Consider the following 18,215-nt stretch of genomic DNA (forward strand, 5'->3'; position numbering starts at 1 on the left):
ATTATTGGTGCTTATGCACCTGGTCATGAGAAGAAAGGTCATTAGAGGCAAGTGTTTTGGGAGCATCTGAGCGAGTGTGTCAGCAGCCTTGATGCACGAAACCAGGTAATAGTGATGGGTGATTTCAATGCAAAGGTGAGTAATGTGGCAGTTGAGGATATAATTGGTGTACATGGGGTATCCATTGTTCTAAATGGAAATGGTGATGAGCTTGTGGATTTGCATGCCGAAAAAAGACTGGTGATTGGGAACAACTGGTTTAAAAAGAGATATACATAAGTATACATATGTGAGTAAGAGAGAGAGAGTCAAAGGACATTATTAGATTACCTGTTAATTGATAGGCATGTAAAAGAGAGATTTTTGGTTGTTAATATGCTGAGAGTGGCAGCTGGAGGGATGTTTGATTACTATCTTGAGGAGGCAAAGGTGAAGATTTGTAGAGGTTTTGAAAAAAGAAGAGAGAATGTTGGGGAGAAGAGAGTGGCGAGAGTAAGTGAGCTTGAAACGAGATTTGTGTGAGGAAGTACCGAGAGAGATTGAGTGTAGAATGGCAAAAGGTGAAAGCAAATGATATGAGGGGAATGGGTGAGGAATGGGATGTATTTAGGAAAGCAGTGATGGCTTGTGCAAGAGATGCATGTGGCATGAGAAAGGTGGGTAGTGGGTAGATTAGAAAGGGTAGTGAGTGATGGGATGAAGTAAAGTTGTTAGTAAAAGAGAAGAGAGGTGTTTGGACAATACTTGCAAGGAAGGAGTGCAAGTGACTGGGAGATGTTTAAAAAATAAAGCAGCAGGAGGTCAAGAGAAAGGTGCAAGGGTTGAAAAAGGGAGCAAATGAGAGTTGGGGTGAAAGAGTATCATTAAATTTTAGGGAGAATAAAAAGATGTTTTGGAATGAAGTAAATAATGTGCATGAGATGAGAACAAATGGGAACATCAGTGAAGGGGGCAAGTGGGGAAGTAATAACAGATAGTGATGAAGTGAGAAGGAGATGAAGTGAATATTTTGAAGGTTTGTTGAATGTGTTTGATGACATATTGGCAGATATAGGGTGTTTTGGTTGGTGAGGTGTGCAGTGTGAGAGTGTCAGGGAAAATGCTTTGGTTAAGAGAGAAAAGGTAGTGAAAACTTTGTGGAAGATGAAATCCGGGAAGGCAGCAGGTTAGGATGGTATTGCAGTGGAATTTATTAAAAAAGGGGGTGACTGTGTGGTTGATTGGTTGGTAAGGATATTCAGTGTGTGTATGGACTATGGTGAAATGCCTGAGGATTGGCGGAATGAATGCGTAGTACCATTGTTCAAAGGCAAAGAGGATAAAGGTGAGTGTTCAAACTACAGAGGTATAAGTTTGTTGAGTATTCTTGGGAAAATATATGGGAGGGTATTGATTGAGAGGATGAAGGCATGTACAGAGCATCAGATTGGGTAGGAGTAGTGTGTTTTCGGAAGTGGTAGAGGACATGTGTTGATCAGGTGTTAGAATGTGTATGAGAAATACTTAGAGAAAAACAGATGGATTTGTAGGTAGCATTTATGGATCTGGAGAAGGCATATGATAGAGTTGATAGAGATGCTTTGTGGAAGGTATTATGAGTATATGGTGAGGGAGGTAAGTTGCTAGAAGCAGTGAAAAGTTTTTACCAAGCGTGTAAGGAAGAAGAGAGGAGAGTGTCTGGTTCCCAGTAAATGTTGGTCTGTGGCAGGGATGTGTGATTGTCACCATGGTTGTTTAATTTGTTTATGAATGGGGTGGTTAGGAAGGTAAATGCAAGAGTTTTGGAGAGAAGGATGAGTAAGCAGTCTGTTGGGGATGAGAGGGCCTGAGAAGTGAGTCGCTTGTTGTTCACTGATAATACAGCTCTAGTGGCTGTTTTGAGTGAGAAACTGTAGAAGTTGGTGAGTGAGTTTGGAAAAGTGTGTGAAAGGAGAAAGTTGAGAGTAAATGTGAATAAGAGAAAAGTTATTAGGTTCAGTAGCGTTGAGGGACAAGTTCACTGGGATGTAAGTTTGAATGGAGAAAAATTGGATTAAGTGAAGTGTTTTAGATATCTAGGAGTGGACTTGGCAGCAAATGGAACCGTGGAAGCAGAAGTGAGTCACAGGGTGGGGGAGGGGGCGATGACTCTGGGAGTGATGAAGAATGTGTGAAAGGAGAGAATGTTATCTTGGAAAACAAAAATGGGTATGTTTGAAGGAATAGTAGTTCCAACAATGTTATATGGTTGTGAGGCATGGGCTATAGATAGGGTTGTATGGAAGAGGGTGGATTTGTTGGAAATTAAATGTTTAAGGACAATATGTGGTGTGAGGTGGTTTGTTCAAGTAAGTATTAAAAGGGTAAGAGAGATGTGTGGAAATAAAAATAGTGTGGTTGAGAGAGTAGGTGTGTTGAAATGGTTTGGACACATGGAGAGAATGAGAGCAAAGATTGACGAAGAGGATATATGTGTCAGAGGTGAAGGGAACAAGTGGGAGACCAAATCAGAGGTGGAAGGATGGAGTGAAAATGGTATTGAGCTTTCAGGGCCTGAGGATACAGGAGGGGGAGAGGTGTGCATGGAATAGTGAATTGGAACAGTCTGGTATACCAAGGTCAACGTGCTGTCAGCGGACTGAACCAGGGCATGTGAAGCATTCGGGGTAAACCATGGAAAGGTCTGTGGGGTATAGAGGTGGATAGGGAGCTGTGGTTTTGGAGCATTACACGTTACAGCTAGACTGAGTGTGAATAAATGTGGCCTTTTTCTTCTGTTTCCTGGTGCTACCTCGCTGAAGCAGGGGTTAGCCATCCTGTTTTGTGTGGGGCGGGTTAGTGCCAAGAATGTATGAAGGCAAGCAAGTATGAATATGTACATGTGTATATATGTATATGTCTGTTGTATGTATATATGTTGATATGTGCATGTGCATGTATGGCATTTATGTCCATATATGTGCATATGAGTGGATGGGCCATTCTTCATCTGTTGTCCTGGCATTCTTATTAGTGAAAGAGAAAAGAGAGGAATTTGGATGATACTTGCAAGAAGGAGGGCATATGACTGGGAGATGTATAAAAGAAACAGGGAGGAAGTCAAGAGAAAGGTGCAAGGGTTGAAAAAGAAGGCAAATGAGAGTTGGGGTGAAAGAGTATCATTAAAGTTTAGGGAGAATAAAAAAATATTTTGGAAGGAGGTAAATAATGTGCATAAGACAAGAGAACAAATGGGAACATTGATGAAGGGGGCAAGTTGGGAAGTAATAAACCGATAGTGAAGAAGTGATGAAATGGAGCAAGTATTTTGAAGGTTGCTGAATGTGTTTGATGATAAAGTAGCAGATATAGGGTGTTTTTGTCAGTGTGGGATGCAGAGTAAGAGGGGTCAGGGAGAATGGTTTGGTTAAGAGAGAAGAGGTGGTGAAAGCTTTGTGGAAGATGAAATCCTTCAAGGCAGCAGGTTTGGTATTGCAGTAGAATTTATTAATAAAGGGGCTGACTGTGTTGTTGATTGGTTGGTAAGGATATTCAGTATATGTTTGGGTCATGGTGAAGTGACTGAGGATTGGCGGAATGCATGCATAGTGCCATTGTACAAAGGCAAAGGGGATAAAGGTGAGTGCTCACATTACAGTGGCATAAGTTTGTTGAGTATTCCTGGGACATTATATGGGAGGGTAATGATTGAAAGGGTGAAGTCATGTAAAGAGCATCAGATTAGGGAAGAGTAGTGTGGTTTCAGAAATGTTAGGTGATGTGTGGATCATGTGTTTGCTTTGAAGAATGTGTGTGAGAAATACTTAGAAAAGCAGATGGATTTGTATGTAGCACTTATGGATCTGGAGAAGGCATATGACAGGGTTAATAGAGATGCTTTCTGAAAGGTCTTAAGAGTATATGGTGTGGGAGGTAAGTTGCTAGAAGCTGTGAAACGTTTTTACCAAGCATTTAAGGCATTTGTACAAGTAGGAAGAGAAGAGAGTGACTGGTTCCCAGTGAATGTCAGTCTACAGCAGGGGTGTGTGATGTCTCCATGATTGTTTGATTTGTTTATGGATGGGGTGGTTAGGGAGGTAAAGCTAAGAGTTTTGGAGAGAGGGGTGAGTATGCAGTCTATTGCAAATGAGAAGGCCTGGTAAGTGAGTCAGTTGTTGTTCGCTGATGATACAGCTCTGGTGGCTGATTCAAGTGAGAAACTACACATGTTGGTGACTGAGTATGGAAAAGTGTGTGAAAGGAGGAAGTTGAGAGTAATGTGAATAAGAGCAAGGTTATTAGGTTCAGTAGGGTTGAGGGACATAAATTGGGATGCAAGTATGAATGTAGGAAGTGACGTGTTCCACATGTCTGGGAGTGGACTCGGCAGCAAACAGAGGACTTAGCAGCAAACGGAACCACGGAAGTGGAAGTGAGTCACAGGCTGGGGGAGTGGGCGAAGGTTCTGGGAGCGATGAAGAATGCATGGAAGGAGAGAATGTTATTTCGGAGAGCAGAAATGGGTATGTTTGAAGGAATAGTGGTTCCAACAATATCATATGGTTGCGAGGCATGGTCAGTAGATAGAGTTGTACGGAGGAGGGTGGATGTGTTGAAATGAATGTTTGAGGACAGTATGTGGTGTGAGGTGGTTTGATCAGATAGGCAATGAAAACGGTAAGAGAGATGTGTGGAAAAAAAGAGTGTGGTTGAGAGTGCATAAGAGGGTGTGTTGAAATGATTTGGACGTATGGAGAGAATGTGAGGAAATATTAACGGAGAGGATGTGTGTGTCAGAGCTGAAGGGAACAAGAAGCCCGAGACCATATTGGAGGTGTAAGGATGGATTGAAAAAGATTTTGAGTGATTGGGGTCTGAACATACAAGAGGGTGAGAGACATGCAAGGAATAGAGTAAATTGGAATGATGTGGTATACTGGGGTCAATGTGCTGTCAGTGGACTGAACCAGGGTATGTAAAACGTCTGGGATAAACCATGGAAAGGTCTGTGGGACCTTGATGTGGATTGGAAGCTGTGGTTTCGGTGCATTACACATGACAGCTAGAGACCGACTGTGAACGAATGTGGCCTTTTTGTCTGTTTTCCTGGCGCTTCCTCTTGAAGCAGGGAGTAGAGATGGTGTTTCCTGTGGGGCAGGGTAGTTCCAGGAATGGATGAAGGCAAGCATGTATGAATATGTACATGTGTATATATGTATATGTCTGTGTATGTGTATGTATGAATATGTGCGTGTATGTGCATTTTCCTGGTGCAAGGTAGTGCCAGGAAAAGACAACAAAGGCCACATTCGTTCTCACTCAGTCTCTAGTTGTCATGTGTAATGCACCGAAACTACAGCTCCTTTTCCACATCCAGGCCTCACAAAACTTTCCATGGCTTACCACAGACACTTCACATACCCTGGTTCAACCCATTGACAGCACATCGACCCTGGTAAACCACATCGTTCCAATTCACTCTATTCCTTGCATGCCTTTCACCCTCCTGTATGATCAGGCCACGATGGCTCAAAATCTTTTTCACTGCATCCTTCCACTTCCAATTTGGTCTCCCACTTCTCATTCCTTTCACCTCTGACACATATATCCTCTTTGTCAATCTTTCCTCACTCATTCTCTCCATGTGACCAAACCATTTCAATACACCCTCTTCTGCTTTCTCAACTACACTCTTTTTATTACCACACATCTCTCTTCCCCTTTCATTACTTACTTGATCAAACCAACTCACACCACATATTGTCCTCAAACATCTCATTTCCAAAACATCTACCCTCCTCCGCACAACCCTATCTGTAGCCCAAGCCTCGCAACCATATAACATTGTTGGAACTACTATTCCTTCAAACATACCCATTTTTACTTCTGAGATAACATTCTTGCCTTCCACACATTCTTCAACGCTTCCAGAACCTTTGCCTCCTTCCCCACCCTATGACTCATTTCTGCTTCCATGGTTCCATCCGTTGCTAAATCCACTCCCAGATATATAAAACACTTCACTTCCTCCAGTTTTTCTCCATTCAAACTTACCTCCCAAGTGACTTGTCCCTCAACCCTACTGAACCTAATAACCTAGGTCTTATTCACATTTACTCTCAGCTTTCTTCTTTCACACACTTTACCAAACTCAGTCACCAGCTTCTGCAATTTCTCACCTGAATCAGCCATCAGCACTGTATCATCAGCAAACAACTACAGACTCACTTCCCAAGCCCTCTCATCCACAACAGACTGCATACTTGCCCCTCTCTCCAAAACTCTTGCATTCACCTCCCTAACAACCCCATCCATAAACAAATCAAACAACCATGGAGACATCACGCACCCCTGCTGCAAACCGACATTCACTGGGAACCAATCACTTTCCTCTCTTCCTTACATCCTCAATAAAATCTTTTCAATGCTTCAAGCAACTTTCCTCCCAAACCTTATACTCTTACTACCTTCCACAAAGCATCTCTAACAAGCTCATCATATGCCATCTCCAGATCCATATATGCTACATACAAATCCATATGTTTTTCTATTTCTCACCTACATTCTTCAAAGCAAACACCTGATACACACATCCTTTACCCCTTCTGAAACCACACTGCTCTTCCCCAATCTGATGCTCTGCACAAGCCTTCGCCCTCTCAATCAATACCTTCCCATATAATTTCCCAGGAATACTCAACAAACTTAAAACCTCTGTAATTTGAACAATCACCTTTATCCCTTTTGCCTTTGTACCATGGCAGTATGCATGCATTCCGCCAATCCTCAGGCACTTCACCATGAACCATACATACATTGAATATCTTCACCAACCAGTCAACAACACAGTCACCCCCTTTTTTAATGAATTCCATTGCAATACCATCCAAACCCAATGCCTTGCCAGCTTTCACCTTCCCCAAAGCTTTTACTATCTCTTCTCTGTTTACCAAACAGTTCTCCCTGACCCTCATACTTAAGATACCACCTCGACCAAAACACCCTATATCTGCCACTCTACATCAAACACATTCAACAAACCTTCATCAAAATACTCACTCCATCTCCTACTCACTTCACCACTACTAGTTATTATCTCCCCATTTGCCCTTCACTGACGTTCCCATTTGTTCCCTTGTCTTACGCACTTTATTTACCTCCTTCCAAAACATCTTTTTATTCTCCCTAAAATTTAATGATACTCTCTCACCCCAATTCTCATTTGCTCTCTTTTTCACCTCTTGCACCTTTCTCTTGACTTCCTGCCTCTTTTTTTTTTTTTTGTACATTTCCCAGTCATTTGCACAATTTCTCTGCAAAAATTGTCCAAATGCCTCTCTCTTCTCTTTCACTAACAAAATCTTACTTCTTCATTCCACCATTCACTACCCTTTCGTCTAATCTGCCCACCTCCCACCTTTCTCATGCCACATATATCTTTTGCGCAAGCCATCACTGCTTCTCTAAATACATCCCATTCCTCCCCCACTCCCCTTACATCATTCGCTCTCACCTTTTTCAGTAATGCACTGAATCTCTCCTGGTACTTCCTCACACCAGTATCCTTTCCAAGCTCACTTACTCTCACCACTCTCTTCACCCTTCTTTTCTGAAAACCTCTACAAATCTTCACCTTTGCCTCCACAAGGTAATGATCAGACATCCCCCCAGTTGCCCCTCTCAGCACATTAACATCCAAAAGTCTCTCTTTCACACGCCTATGAATCACTACATAATCCAATAATGCTCTCTGGCCATCTCTCCTACTTACATATGTATTATTATCATTACTTTGCTTTGTCGCTGTCTCCCGCATTAGCGAGGTAGCGCAAGGAAACAGACGAAAGAATGGCCCAACCCAACCACATACACATGTATATACATACACGTCCACACATGCGAATATACATACCTATACATCTCAACGTATACATATATATCCACACACAGACATATACATATATACACATGTACCTAATTCATACTGTCTGCCTTTATTCATTCCCATCGCCACCTCGCCACACATGAAATAACAACCCCCTCCCCCCTCATGTCTGCGAGGTAACGCTAGGAAAAGACAACAAAGGCCCCATTCGTTCACACTCAATTTCTAGCTGTCATGTAATAATGCACCGAAACCACAGCTCCCTTTCCACATCCAGGCCCCACAGAACTTTCATGGTTTACCCCAGACACTTCACATGCCCTGGCTCAATCCATTGACAGTGCGTCGACCCTGGTATACCACATCATTCCAATTCACTTTATTCCTTGCACGCCTTTCACCCTCCTGCATGTTCAGGCCCCGATCACTCAAAATCTTTTTCACTCCATCTTTCAAAACACCCTCTTCTGCTCTCTCAACTACACTCTTTTTATTACCACAAATCTCTCTTACCCTATTATTACTTACTCAATCAAACCACCTCACACCACATATCGTCCTTAAACATCTCATTTCCAGCACATCCCCCCTCCTACGCACAACTCTATCCACAGCCCACGCCTTGCAACCATACAACATTGTTGGGACCACTATTCCTTCAAACATACCCATTTTTGCTTTCCGAGATGATGTTCTCGATTTCCACACATTCTTCAAGGCTCCCAGAATTTTCGCCCCCTCCCCCACCCTATGATTCACTTCCGCTTCCATGGTTCCATCCGCTGCCAAATCCACTCCCAGATATCTAAAACACTTTACTTCCTCTAGTTTTTCTCCATTCAAACTTACCTCCCAATTGACTTGACCCTCAACCCTACTGTACCTAATTACCTTGCTCTTATTCACATTTACTCTTAACTTTCTTCTTTCACACACTTTACCAAACTCAGTCACCAGCTTCTGCAGTTTCTCACATGAATCGGCCACCAGCGCTGTATCATCAGCGAACAACAACTGACTCACTTCCCAAGCTCTCTCCTCCCCAACAGACTTCATGCTTGCCCCTCTTTCCAAAACTCTTGCATTCACCTCCCTAACAACCCCATCCATAAACAAATTAAACAACCATGGAGACATCACACACCCCTGCTGCAAACCTACATTCACTGAGAACCAATCACTTTCCTCTCTTCCTACACGTACACATGCCTTACAACCTCGATAAAAACTTTTCACTGCTTCTAACAACTTGCCTCCCACACCATATATTCTTAATACCTTCCACAGAGCATCTCTATCAACTCTATCATATGCCTTCTCCAGATCCATAAATGCTACATACAAATCCATTTGCTTTTCTAAGTATTTCTCACATACATTCTTCAAAGCAAACACCTGATCCACACATCCTCTACCACTTCTGAAACCACACTGCTCCTCCCCAATCTGATGTTCTGTACATGCCTTCACCCTCTCAATCAATACCCTCCCATATAATTTACCAGGAATACTCAACAAACTTATACCTCTGTAATTTGAGCACTCACTCTTATCCCCTTTGCCTTTGTACAATGGCACTATGCATGCATTCCACCAATCCTCAGGCACCTCACCATGAGTCATACATACATTAAATAACCTTACCAACCAGTCAATAATACAGTCACCCCCTTTTTTTTAATAAATTCCACTGCAATACCATCCAAACCTGCTGCCTTGCCGGCTTTCATCTTCCGCAAAGCTTTTACTACCTCTTCTCTGTTTACCAAATCATTTTCCCTAACCCTCTCACTTTGCACACCACCTCGACCAAAACACCCTATATCTGCCACTCTATCATCAAACACATTCAACAAACCTTCAAAATACTCACTCCATCTCCTTCTCACATCACCACTGCTTGTTATCACCTCCCCATTTGCGCCCTTCACTGAAATTCCCATTTGCTCCCTTGTCTTACGCACTTTATTTACCTCCTTCCAGAACATCTTTTTATTCTCCCAAAAATTTAATGATACTCTCTCACCCCAACTCTCATTTGCCCTCTTTTTCACCTCTTGCACCTTTCTCTTGACCTCCTGTCTCTTTCTTTTATACATCTCCCACTCAATTGCATTTTTTCCCTGCAAAAATCGTCCAAATGCCTCTCTCTTCTTCTCTTTCACTAATAATCTTACTTCTTCATCCCACCACTCACTACCCTTTCTAATCAACCCACCTCCCACTCTTCTCATGCCACAAGCATCTTTTGCGCAGTCCATCACTGATTCCCTAAATACATCCCATTCCTCCCCCACTCCCCTTACTTCCATTGTTCTCACCTTTTTCCATTCTGTACTCAGTCTCTCCTGGTACTTTCTTCACACAAGTCTCCTTCCCAAGCTCACTTACTCTGACCACCCTCTTCACCCCAACATTCACTCTTCTTTTCTGAAAACCCATACAAATCTTCACCTTAGCCTCCACAAGATAATGATCAGACATCCCTCCATTTGCACCTCTCAGCACATTAACATCCAAAAGTCTCTCTTTCGTGCGCCTGTCAATTAACACGTAATCCAATAACGCTCTCTGGCCATCTCTCCTACTTACATACGTATACTTATGTATATCTCGCTTTTTAAACCAGGTATTCCCAATCACCAGTCCTTTTTCAGAACATAAATCTACAAGCTCTTCACCATTTCCATTTACAACACTGAACGCCCCATGTATACCAATTATTCCCTCAACTGCCACATTACTCACCTTTGCATAGAAATCACCCATCACTATAACCCGGTCTCGTGCATCAAAACCACTAACACACTCATTCAGCTGCTCCCAAAACACTTGCCTCTCATGCCCAGGTGCATATGCACCAATAATCACTCATCTCTCTCCATCAACTTTCAGTTTTACCCATAACAATCGAGAATTTACTTTCTTACATTCTACCACATACTCCCACAACTCCTGTTTCAGGAGTACTGCTACTCCTTCCCTTGCTCTTGTCCTCTCACTAACCCCTGACTTTACTCCCAAGACATTCCCAAACCACTCTTCCCCTTTACCCTTGAGCTTCGTTTCACTCAGAGTCAAAACATCCAGGTTCCTTTCCTGAAACTTACTACCTATCTCTCCTTTTTTCACATCTTGGTTACATCCACACACATTTACACACCCCAGTCTGAGCCTTCGAGGAGGATGAGCACTCCCCGCGTGACTCCTTCTGTTTCCCATTTTAGAAAGTTAAAAAATACAGGAGGGGAGGATTTCTGGCTCCCCGCTCCCGTCCCTTCTATATATATATATATATATATATATATATATATATATATATATATATATATATATATATATAGTGGCAAAAAAAAAATATATATATATAGATATATATATTTATATATAAATATATATATTTATATATAAATAGAAATGGTGAAGAGCTTGTAGATTTATGTGCTGAAAAAGGACTGGTGATTGAGAATACCTGGTTTAAAAAGAGAGATATACATAAGTATACGTATGTAAGTAGGAGAGATGGCCAGAGAGCGTTATTGCATTACGTGTTAATTGACAGGCGCGCGAAAGAGAAACTTTTGGATGTTAATGTACTAAGAGGTGCAGCTGGAGGGATGTCTGATCATTTTCTTGTGGAGGTGAAGGTGAAGATTTGTATGGGTTTTCAGAAAAGAAGAGAGAATGTTGGGGTGAAGAGGGTGGTGAGAGTAAGTGAGCTTGGGAAGGAGACTTGTGTGAGGAAGTACCAGGAGAGACTGAGTACAGAATGGAAAAAGGTAAGGGGAGTGGGGGAGGAATGGGATGTATTTAGGGAAGCAGTGATGGCTTGCGCAAAAGACGCTTGTGGCATGAGAAGCGTGGGAGGTGGGTTGATTAGAAAGGGTAGTGAGTGGTGGGAAGAAGAAGGGAGATTGTTAGTGTGGTGGGATGAAGAAGTGAGATTGTTAGTGAAAGAGAAGAGAGAGGCATTTGGACAATTTTTGCAGGGAAAAAATGCAAATGAGTGGGAGATGTATTAAAGAAAGAGGCAGGAGGTCAAGAGAAAGGTGCAAGAGGTGAAAAAGTGGGCAAATGAGAGTTGGGGTGAGAGAGTATTATTAAATTTTAGGGAGAATAAAAAGATGTTCTGGAAGGAGGTAAATAAAGTGCGTAAGACAAGGGAGCGAATGGGAACTTCAGTGAAGAGGGCTAATGGGGAGGAGATAACAAGTAGTAGTGATGGGAGAAGGAGATGGAGTGAGTATTTTGAAGGTTTGTTGAATGTGCTTGATGATAGAGTGGCAGATATAGGGTGTTTTGGTCGAGGTGGTGTGCAAAGTGAGAGGGTTAGGGAAAATGATTTGGTAAACAGAGAAGAGGTAGTAAAAGCTTTGCGGAAGATGAAAGCCGGCAAGGCAGCAGGTTTGGATGGTATTGCAGTGGAATTTATTAAAAAAGGGGATGACTGTATTGTTGACTGGTTGGTAATGTTATTTGATGTATGTGTGATTCATGGTGAGGTGCCTGAGGATTGGCGGAATGCTTGCATAGTGCCATTGTACAAAGGTAAAGGGGATAAGAGTGAGTGCTCAAATTACAGAGGTATGAGTTTGTTGAGTATTCCTGGTAAATTATATGGGAGGGTATTGATTGAGAGAGTAAAGGCATGTACAGAGCATCAGATTGGGGAAGAGCAGTGTGGTTTCAGAAGTGGTAGAGGATGTGTGGATCAGGTGTTTGCTTTGAAGAATGTATGTGAGAAATACTTAGGAAAGCAAATGGATATGTATGTAGCATTTATGGATCTGGAGAAGGCATATGATAGAGTTGATAGAGATGCTCTGTGGAAGGTACTAAGAATATATGGTGTGGGATGCAAGTTGTTAGAAGCAGTGAAAAGTTTTTATCGAGGATGTAAGGCATGTGTACGTGTAGGAAGAGAGGAAAGTGATTGGTTCTCAGTGAATGTAGGTTTGCGGCAGGGGTGTGTGATGTCTCCATGGTTGTTTAATTTGTTTATGGATGGGGTTGTTAGGGAGGTGAATGCAAGAGTTTTGGAAAGAGGGGCAAGTATGAAGTCTGTTGGGGATGAGAGAGCTTGGGAAGTGAGTCAGTTGTTGTTCGCTGATGATACAGCGCTGGTGGCTGATTCATGTGAGAAACTGCAGAAGCTGGTGACTGAGTTTGGTAAAGTGTGTGAAAGAAGAAAGTTAAGAGTAAATGTGAATAAGAGCAAGGTTATTAGGTACAATAGGGTTGAGGGTCAAGTCAATTGGGAGGTAAGTTTGAATGGAGAAAAACTGGAGGAAATAAAGTGTTTTAGATATCTGGGAGTGGATTTGGCAGCCGATGGAACCATGGAAGTGGAAGTGAATCATAGGGTGGGGAGGGGGCAAAAATCCAGGGAGCCTTGAAGAATGTGTGGAAGTCAAGAACATTATCTTGGAAAGCAAAAATGGCTACGCTTGAAGGGATAGTGGTTCCAACAATGATGTATGGTTGTGAAGCGTGGGCTATGGATAGAGTTGTGCGCAGGAGGGTGGATATGCTGGAAATGAGATGTATGAGGACAATATGTTGTGTGAGGTGGTTTGATCGAGTAAGTAATGTAAGAGTAAGAGAGATGTGTGGAAATAAAAAGAGCGTGGTTGAGAGAGCAGAAGAGGGTGTTTTGAAATGGTTTGGGCACATGGAGAGAATGAGTGAGGAAAGATTGACCAAGAGGATATATGTGTCGGAGGTGGAGGGAACGATGAGAAGTGGGAGACCAAATTGGAGATGGAAAGATGGAGTGAAAAAGATTTTGAGTGATCGGGGCCTGAACATGCAAGAGGGTGAAAGGCGTGCAAGGAATAGAGTGAATTGGATCGATGTGGTATACCGGGGTCGACATGCTGTCAATGGATTGAATCAGGGCATGTGAAGCGTCTGGGGTAAACCATGGAAAGTTGTGTGGGGCCTGGATGTGGAAAGGGAGCTGTGGTTTCGGGCATTATTACATGACAGCTAGAGACTGAGTGTGAACGAATGGGGCCTTTGTTGTCTTTTCCTAGCGCTACCTCGCACATATGAGGGGGGAGGGGGATGTTATTCCATGTGTGGCGAGGTGGCGATAGGAATAAATAAAGGCAGATAGTATGAATTATGTACATGTGCATATATGCATATGTCTGTGTGTTTATATATGTGTACATTGAGATGTATAGGTATGTATATTTGCGTGTGTGGACATATATGTATGTACATACATGTCCACACACGCAAACATACATACCTATACATCTCAACGTATACATATATATACACACACAGACATACATATATACACATGTACATAATTCATACTGTCTGCCTTTATTCATTCCCATTGCCACCCTGCCACACATGAAATAACAACCCCCTCCCCCTGCATGTGCACGAGGTAGCACAAGGAAAATACAACAAAGGCCACATTCGTTCACACTCAGTCTCTAGCTGTCATGTAATAATGCACCGAAACACAGCTCCCTTTCCACATCCAGGCCCCACAGAACTTTCCATGGTTTACCCCAGATGCTTCACATGCCCTGGTTCAATCCATTGACAGCACGTCGACCCCGGTATACCACATCATTCCAATTCTTTCTATTCCTTGTACGCCTTTCACTCTCATACGTGTTCAGGCCCCGATCGCTCAATATCTTTTTTCACTGCATCTTTCCACTTCCAGTTTGGTCTCCCACTTCTCGTTCCCTCCACCTCTGACATATATATCCTCTTGGTCAATCTTTCCTCACTGATTCTCTCCGTGTGACCAAACCATTTCAAAACACCCTCTTCTGCTCTTTCTACCACACTCTTTTTAATACCACACATCTTTCTTACCCTGTTATTACTTACTCGATCAAACCACCTCACACAACATATTGTCCTCACACATCTCATTTCCAGCATATCCACTCTCCTGCCACACAACTCTATCTATAGCCCACACCTCACATCCATATAACATTGTTAGAACCACTATTCCTTCAAACATACTCTTTTTGCTTTCCGAGATAATGTTCTCGACTTCCACACATTCCTCAACGCTCCCAGAACTTTCGCCCCCTCCCTCACCCTATGATTCACTTCTGCTTCCATGGTTCCATCCACTGCCAAACCCACTCCCAGGTATCTAAAATACTTCACTTCTTCCAGTTTTTCTCCATTCAAACTTACCTCCCAATTGACTTGTCCCTCAATCCTACTGTACCTAATAACCTTGCTCTTATTCACATTTACTCTTAGCTTTCTTCTTTCACACACTTTACCAAACTCAGTCACCAGCTTCTGCAGTTTCTCACACGAATCGGACACCAGCGCTGTAACATCAGCGAACAACAACTGACTCACTTCCCAAGCTCTCTCATCCACAACAGACTGCATACTTGCCCCTGTCTCCAAAACTCTTGCATTCACCTCCCTAACAACCCCATCCATAAACAAATTAAACAACCATGGAGACATCACAAACCCCTGCCGCAAACCAACATCACTGAGAACCAATCTTTTTCCTCTCTTCCTACATGTACACATGCCCTACATTCTCGATAAAAACTTTTCACTGCTTCTAACGACTCTCCTCCCACACCATATATTCTTAATACCTTTCACAGAGCATCTCTATGAACTCTTATCATATGCCTTCTCCAGATCCATAAATGCTACATACAAATCCATTTGCTTTTCTAAATATTTCTCACACACATTCTTCAAAGCAAACACCTGATCCACTCATCCTCTACCGCTTCTGAAACCACAATGCTCTTCCCCAATCTGATGCTCTGTACATGCCTTCACCCTCCCAATCAATACCCTCCCATATAATTTACCAGGAATACTCAAGAAACTTATACCTCTGTAATTTGAGCACTCACTTTTATCCCCTTTGCCTTTGTACAATGGCACTATGCAAGCATTCTGCCAGTCCTCAGGCACCTCACCATGAGTCATACACACACTAGATAATCTTACCAACCAGTCAACAATACAGTCACCCACTTTTTTAATGAATTCCACTGCAATACCATCCAAACTCGCTGCCTTGCCAGCTTTCATCTTCCACAAAGCTTTTACTACCTCTTCTCTGTTTACCAAATCATTCTTCCTAACCCTCTCACTTTGCACACCACCTCGACCAAAACACCCTTCATCTGCCACTCTGTCGTCAGACACATTCAACAAACCTTCAAAATACTCACTCCATCTCCTTCTCACATCACCACTACTTGTTATCACCTGCCATTAGCCCCCTTCACTGAAGTTTCCATTTGTTCCCATGTCTTACACACTTTACTTACCTCCTTCCAAAACATCTTTTTTTTTTTTTTTTTTTTTTTTTTTTTTTTTTATACCTCGTCGCTGTCTCCCGCGTTTGCGAGGTAGCGCAAGGAAACAGACGAAAGAAATGGCCCAACCCCCCCCCATACACATGTACATACATACGTCCACACACGCAAATATACATACCTACACAGCTTTCCATGGTTTACCCCGGACGCTTCACATGCCTTGATTCAATCCACTGACAGCACGTCAACCCCTGTATACCACATCGCTCCAATTCACTCTATTCCTTGCCCTCCTTTCACCCTCCTGCATGTTCAGGCCCCGATCACACAAAATCCTTTTCACTCCATCTTTCCACCTCCAATTTGGTCTCCCTCTTCTCCTCGTTCCCTCCACCTCCGACACATATATCCTCTTGGTCAATCTTTCCTCACTCATTCTCTCCATGTGCCCAAACCACTTCAAAACACCCTCTTCTGCTCTCTCAACCACGCTCTTTTTATTTCCACACATCTCTCTTACCCTTACGTTACTTACTCGATCAAACCACCTCACACCACACATTGTCCTCAAACATCTCATTTCCAGCACATCCATCCTCCTGCGCACAACTCTATCCATAGCCCACGCCTCGCAACCATACAACATTGTTGGAACCACTATTCCTTCAAACATACCCATTTTTGCTTTCCGGGATAATGTTCTCGACTTCCACACATTTTTCAAGGCTCCCAAAATTTTTGCCCCCTCCCCCACCCTATGATCCACTTCCGCTTCCATGGTTCCATCCGCTGACAGATCCACTCCCAGATATCTAAAACACTTCACTTCCTCCAGTTTTTCTCCATTCAAACTCACCTCCCAATTGACTTGACCCTCAACCCTACTGTACCTAATAACCTTGCTCTTATTCACATTTACTCTTAACTTTCTTCTTCCACACACTTTACCAAACTCCGTCACCAGCTTCTGCAGTTTCTCACATGAATCCGCCACCAGCGCTGTATCATCAGCGAACAACAACTGACTCACTTCCCAAGCTCTCTCATCCCCAACAGACTTCATACTTGCCCCTCTTTCCAAGACTCTTGCATTTACCTCCCTAACAACCCCATCCATAAACAAATTAAACAACCATGGAGACATCACACACCCCTGCCGCAAACCTACATTCACTGAGAACCAATCACTTTCCTCTCTTCCTACACGTACACATGCCTTACATCCTCGATAAAAACTTTTCACTGCTTCTAACAACTTGCCTCCCACACCATATATTCTTAATACCTTCCACAGAGCATCTCTATCAACTCTATCATATGCCTTCTCCAGATCCATAAATGCTACATACAAATCCATTTGCTTTTCTAAGTATTTCTCACATACATTCTTCAAAGGAAACACCTGATCCACACATCCTCTACCACTTCTGAAACCACACTGCTCTTCCCCAATCTGATGCTCTGTACATGCCTTCACCCTCTCAATCAATACCCTCCCATATAATTTACCAGGAATACTCAACAAACTTATACCTCTGTAATTTGAGCACTCACTCTTATCCCCTTTGCCTTTGTACAATGGCACTATGCACGCATTCCGCCAATCCTCAGGCACCTCACCATGAGTCATACATACATTAAATAACCTTACCAACCAGTCAACAATACAGTCACCCCCTTTTTTTATAAATTCCACTGCAAACATCTTTTTATTCTCCCTAAAATTTAATGATACTCTCTCACCCAACTCTCATTTGCCCTCTTTTTCACCTCTTGCACCTTTCTCTTGACCTCTTGCCTCTTTCTTTTATACATCTCCCAATCATTTGCATTATTTCCCTGCAAAAATTGTTCAAATGCCTTTCTCTTTCACTAATAATCTTACTTCTTCATCCCACCACTCACTACCCTTTCTAATCTGCCCACCTCCCACGCTTCTCATGCCACAAGCATCTCTTACGCAAGCCATCACTGCTTCCTTAAATTCATCCCATTCCTCCCACACTCCCCTTACCTCCTTTGTTCTCACCTTTTTCCATTCTATACTCAGTCTCTCATGGTACTTCCTCACACAAGTC

At 42.7% G+C, this 18,215-nt stretch overlaps 1 protein-coding gene across 8 annotated transcripts in view; it reads left to right on the top strand.

The window, feature by feature from the left end:
* LOC139765213 (UDP-glucose 4-epimerase-like) overlaps positions 1–18,215 on the top strand; it is a 128,989-nt gene that overhangs the window by 98,533 nt on the left and 12,241 nt on the right. The window lies entirely within an intron of this gene.

Source organism: Panulirus ornatus, chromosome 53 (genome assembly GCF_036320965.1).
Source record: "Panulirus ornatus isolate Po-2019 chromosome 53, ASM3632096v1, whole genome shotgun sequence".
NCBI classification, from domain to species: domain Eukaryota; kingdom Metazoa; phylum Arthropoda; class Malacostraca; order Decapoda; family Palinuridae; genus Panulirus; species Panulirus ornatus.